A 5,168-nucleotide genomic window follows, 5' to 3' on the forward strand; every position below is an offset into this window, starting at 1 on the left:
ATAAATAAACATAATTTTTCCATTCTTAATACTGAAACAAAACAAAATAAATAAATAACAAGCATCAGTATCCACAATGTAATACAGAAGAAAAAGACACAGAAAACCACACCTTAGTTTCCAGAAGATTAACAACCTTCCCTTTCCTAATTTTGGTATTTAACAAAAAATAATAATTTAAACTTTTTTTTTAAATAGAGCAATATTTCTGCTTTCCTTCATATTTTCCTCTAGCCCATTCCATATGGTAACTCCGTAGAATGATATGCACCTGCTCCTGAGATGGGTGCGAGCATAACCCTTGTTAAAGTTGTGGTTACCTCTCAAATGACCTCTCCCCTTATCCCTCTCTATAAATCATTTGTTAATGTTACGTGGGAGTTCTTGAGTCTTTGCTTTATACATTAACTGTGCCAATTTAAATGAATTTGAATAAGTCCATCAGCTTTAAGGCATTTGACATTAGGAACAAGTTATTAGTGTGATCACGAAATCCGACCTTATGTACAATCCTCATAGCTTTTTTCTGTAGTGTAATCAATGGTTTAAAGTGCTTTTATATTCATTTCCCCATATCTCCACACAGTAACTCAAATAGGGTAAGACAAGACAACAATATAGAGTATCCAACATCCTCTGTTCCAGAATATGTTTTGCCCTGCACAATACTGCAATACTCCTTGATACTTGGGATCTAACGTATCTTATATGAGATTTCCAACATAATTTACTGGGCTTAAAGTGCAGACTCTCAGCTTTAGGTTAAGGGTATACACATCCAAATTGAAGGAAGGGTTTATGAATTATAGCTCTTTTATATATAATAACCAAAAGTAATTAGACAATTGACTCAAAAGTTGTTTCATGGGCCAGTGTGGGCTATTTATTCCTTCATTATTTCTTTATCAATTAAGCAGGTAAAAGGTCTGAGTTGATTCCAAGTGTGGCATTTGCATTTGGAGGCTGTTGCTGTATACGCACAACATGCAGTCAACAGAGCTCTCAATGCAAGTGAAACAGGCCATCCTTAGGCTGTAAAAACAAAACAAAAATCCATCAGAGAGATAGTGGGAACATTAATAGTGGCCGAATTAACTGTTTGGTACATTCTGAGAAAAAAATAATGCACTGGTGAGCTCGGCACCACAAAAAGGTCTGGACGTCCATGGAAGACAAGAGTGGTGGATGATCACAGGATCCTTTACATGGTAAAGAAAAACCCCTTCACAACATCCAGCCAAGTGAAGAACAGTCTCCAGGAGTTAGGCATATCATTATCCATGTGTACCATAAAAGAAAGACTTCACACAAGCAAATACAGAGGGTTCACCACAAGGTGCAAGCCATTCATAAGCCTCAAGAATAGAAAGGCCAGATTAGACTTTGACCAAAAACATCTAAAAAAGCCAGCCCTGTTCTGGAACAGCATTCTTTGGACCGATGGAACTAAGATCAACCTGTACCAGAATGATGGGAAGAAAAAAGTATGGCTTGGAACGGCTCATGATCCGACGCATACCACATCACCTGTAAAACACTGTGGAGGCAGTGTGTTGACATGGACATGCATGGCTTCCAATGGCACTGGGTCACTAGTGTTTATTGATGATGTGAAGACAGAAGCAGACAGATGAATTCTGAAGTGTTTAGGGATATTCTGTCTGCTCAGATTCAGACAAATTCAGCAAAGTTGATTGGATGGTGCTTCACAATACAGATGGACAATGACCCAAAATATAGTGTGTAAGCAACCCAGGAGTTTTTTAAGGCAAAGAAGTGGAATATTCTGCAATGGCCAGAGTCAATCACCTGATCTCAACCCAATCAAGCATGCATTTCACTTGCTGAAGACAAAACTAAAGGCAGAAAGACCCACGAACAAACAACAACTGAAGACTGCTGCAGTAAAGGCCTGACAAAGCATCACAAAGGAGGAAACCCAGCATTTGGTGATGTCCATGTGTTCCAGACTTCAGGCAGTCATTGCCTGCAAAGGATTCTCAACAAAGTATTAAAAATGAACATTTTACTTATGATTGTTAATTTGTCCAATTACTTTTGAGCTCCTGAAAATAGGGGACTGTGTATAAAAATGGTTGCAATTCCTAAATGTTTCATACAATATTTTTGTTCAACCCCTTGAATTAAAGCTGAAAGTATGCACTTCAATTACATCTCGATTGTTTCATTTCAAATCCTTTGTGGTGGCATACAGAGACAACATTATGGAAATTGTGTCACTGTCCAAATACTTCCAGACCTAACTGTATATAAATAAAAGAATGTCAATGACCCCATGTGTGGGACTTTATTAGGTCAAACAGGTTTGAGGGGTCAGGCAAAGGACTTGGTGGAGTCAGGCAAGGGTCAGGCGATCATCGTTGTAATCCATGGAGCAGGGCAGGAACCGTGGTGCAAGGTGCTGGGCTGGAGGTGTCCATGGTGCTGAGTGCCCAAGTGTTACAACCCTTCTGTCTAGAGTAAAATAAGGGCCTAACAGGGTAGAGTGCAGAATGTACAGGTGTGTTGCAACACAAATGACCAAAAAAAGTGTACAAGGGATCAAATCAATTCAAGTTTTATTTGTATCTCACCATTATATGGTCTTTGAGCAAAGAACAGAAAAGGAAGCTGAAAGACCATAGAGACAATGTTGAAAGAGCACTTGCGATAAAGTGCAAACAGCAATGATGTCTTGATTGAAGCGCATTCAGTCGCATCTTGTGAGATGCGCTATAGCTGCTTCTCACTGTTGAGACAAAATGTTATAAAGAAGTGATTAATAAATAATTTAAGAAACTCACATTCATCAGTGGTTGCAAACTGTCATGGAAATTGTATTAGGACTCTCCTCATGTTTCCAGCTTACCTCAAGTCATACTGTGGTCCACATGTATACATTTCCATGGCTTTCTCATTGGAAACACAGTTTACAGCTGCAATGGCGTGGACTGTTGCCTGTGTCATGAAGTGATTAAAGCCACACGTTCACCAGTTATAGTCAAATGTAGATGATTTACACTAATGTCACCATTGGAGGGGCTACACAACCAAATGTGTTCTGGTTTCCTGCCGGGCGAGATTACAGGCCTGCCCTTACAATGGCAGCAAATGACCACATCTATAGCAACTTCAGTTTGTTTCTGTCTGTTTTCTAAACACAAAGCCCTGCAACTGGAAACATCCAATGAGGCAAAGATTCACTATCCAGGCTTCTGACATCTTTGTCCATGGTAACATCACTTTCCTAAATGGATACACACATAAGCATGACTATGTGTACAGCTGTGAATGGTGGATAGTATGTTTGTATGCAATAAACTTCATTCACACTAACCAATTCTTTAGGAGGAAAGCTGTAAGGCCTCTTGAAGTACGCGTGGTCCTCGTCAGTGTCCAGTGGCATCTGTACAGAGTCCACCATTATTGCCAGTATGTTTTACATGAAAGGGTTAACTACTTCAAAAAGAGATCCAGGCTGGATTCAGAATGACACAGTACCACTAAACATATTGCATGTGCCATAAAGTTGCATGGAGTATGTGTTTTAGGAGCAGTAGCCCATTCAGAAACAGGCACACGGTCATAGATACTTAGTGAGAGATGCACTGACCATGGTGTTGCTTGCATGCCTCCTTTTAAGACTTGAATAGGTCCTGAATACAGGTGGGACACTGTCGTGAAGGGTCGCTCTGCCTTCCTCACTAAAGTGAGCAAACTTCCTTCCAAATCTGAAATTAACACACATTCTCTTCACCGGAAGGTTGAATTGTAGGGCCAGGTGTTACCCCAAAGTCCTCTTGATAATAAATGTACAAATACAATTATTATTTTTGTAGCACTGCAGCATACCCTTCCAGCCCAAGGTTTTCCACCAGGACAATACACCACCACCTTCTCAGGAGAGACATGTCATCCTAAAGAAAGAGCAGTTACTCAATTTGCATTCAAAGTCTTATAGCATATTGATATAATGGGTTCTTGTTTTCTTAATACTTACAATGCTGAAGTCAAAGGTAGCCTCCATGGCGAAATACCAGGCATACTGTAATGAGAAAAGACACAAAGACAAGATTACCATGTGACAGCTTATAACTCAGTGAGAAGGTAGTCACACACATCCAATGAAATGTACATGGCTGATAACTCCATAGGAAAGTGATATGAGAGGTCTGCACACATGAATGCTCCTTAATACCTTTTATTGCACACCTTTTTATTTGCAAATGCACAAACAGAATGTTGGTCAGGTCTTAGTGGTGGTCATTCATTGTTACATACATTTACAATTTTTTTGATGGTTTTAAGGAACAATCAAGTGTGCCATATCACTTGGTGGCATTACCATAACTCACCATTATCATGAAGACACCACAGTCATTGCCACTGGTCTGCCTCGGAAGCCCCTGTACGAAGAAAAGTTACAGTTAGAGAATAGTAGGTAATTATGACTATAGCTATAATATGATAGTAACATTCAAACAATACCTCCAAATCCAGACCAGGCTTCTCTGTCCAAGTCAAACAAAGAAGTACACACCTCCTACAGGAGAGAAAAAAGGAACAACATTCGTACCACTGCTGCTTCAGAACCACTTCACACCATGCAAGTCGGTCGATCATGCTTATTTGCAAAAGTTCAATGAGGAGGATTTCTCTGTGTCTCTCTTTCATTGTGTTGGAAATGTGTCATCATAGGCAGGTCAGGAGACCGCCAGGCAGGTCAGGGGAACGTGACTGCCAGAGCAAAAAATATTTGGGGCAACCTTAATAGTGTTCTGTAGGCTTCAGAGGTGAATCCCCTTGGAGTTTTGAAATACTGCGAATCTAGAAAGAAAATTTCTTTCTGGTGTGGCCTCATTACCTACAGGGAATAACGCATTCTGGACAATAAGCAAAAAGGACACTTTGGGGGTAATACAATAGACACAAACTCACAAGCAAATGGCATATGAAGGTTAAAGCTGAGAAATGCTCAACTACATTGTATGTCTTTATAATCTACTACTGTGGATGAATGGATGAATGAATGAATGAATGAATGAATGAATGAATGAATGAATGAATGGTCTTTATTGTCATTGCTATAGTACAGGTACCAAACAACGAAATTTAGGAGGGGTGGCTCCCCTGTATGGAGGACCAAGTCTGACAAAATTAACAATAAA

The 5,168-nt window shown here is 39.7% G+C and overlaps 1 long non-coding RNA gene across 1 annotated transcript; it reads right to left on the bottom strand.

Annotated features, from left to right (window-relative positions):
* Positions 1 to 2,666: 2,666 nt before the first annotated feature.
* LOC308170325 lies at positions 2,667 to 4,033 on the bottom strand. The gene is made up of 4 exons (XR_013937785.1): positions 3,614 to 4,033; positions 3,338 to 3,406; positions 2,870 to 2,958; positions 2,667 to 2,749 (listed from the first exon to the last, which is right to left on the bottom strand). It is a non-coding gene; the product is annotated as an uncharacterized lncRNA (long non-coding RNA).
* Between the last annotated feature and the right edge of the window lie 1,135 nt (positions 4,034 to 5,168).

This window comes from Nansenia antarctica (genome assembly GCF_963989245.1).
Source record: "Nansenia antarctica genome assembly, chromosome: 14".
Taxonomy (NCBI): domain Eukaryota; kingdom Metazoa; phylum Chordata; class Actinopteri; order Argentiniformes; family Microstomatidae; genus Nansenia; species Nansenia antarctica.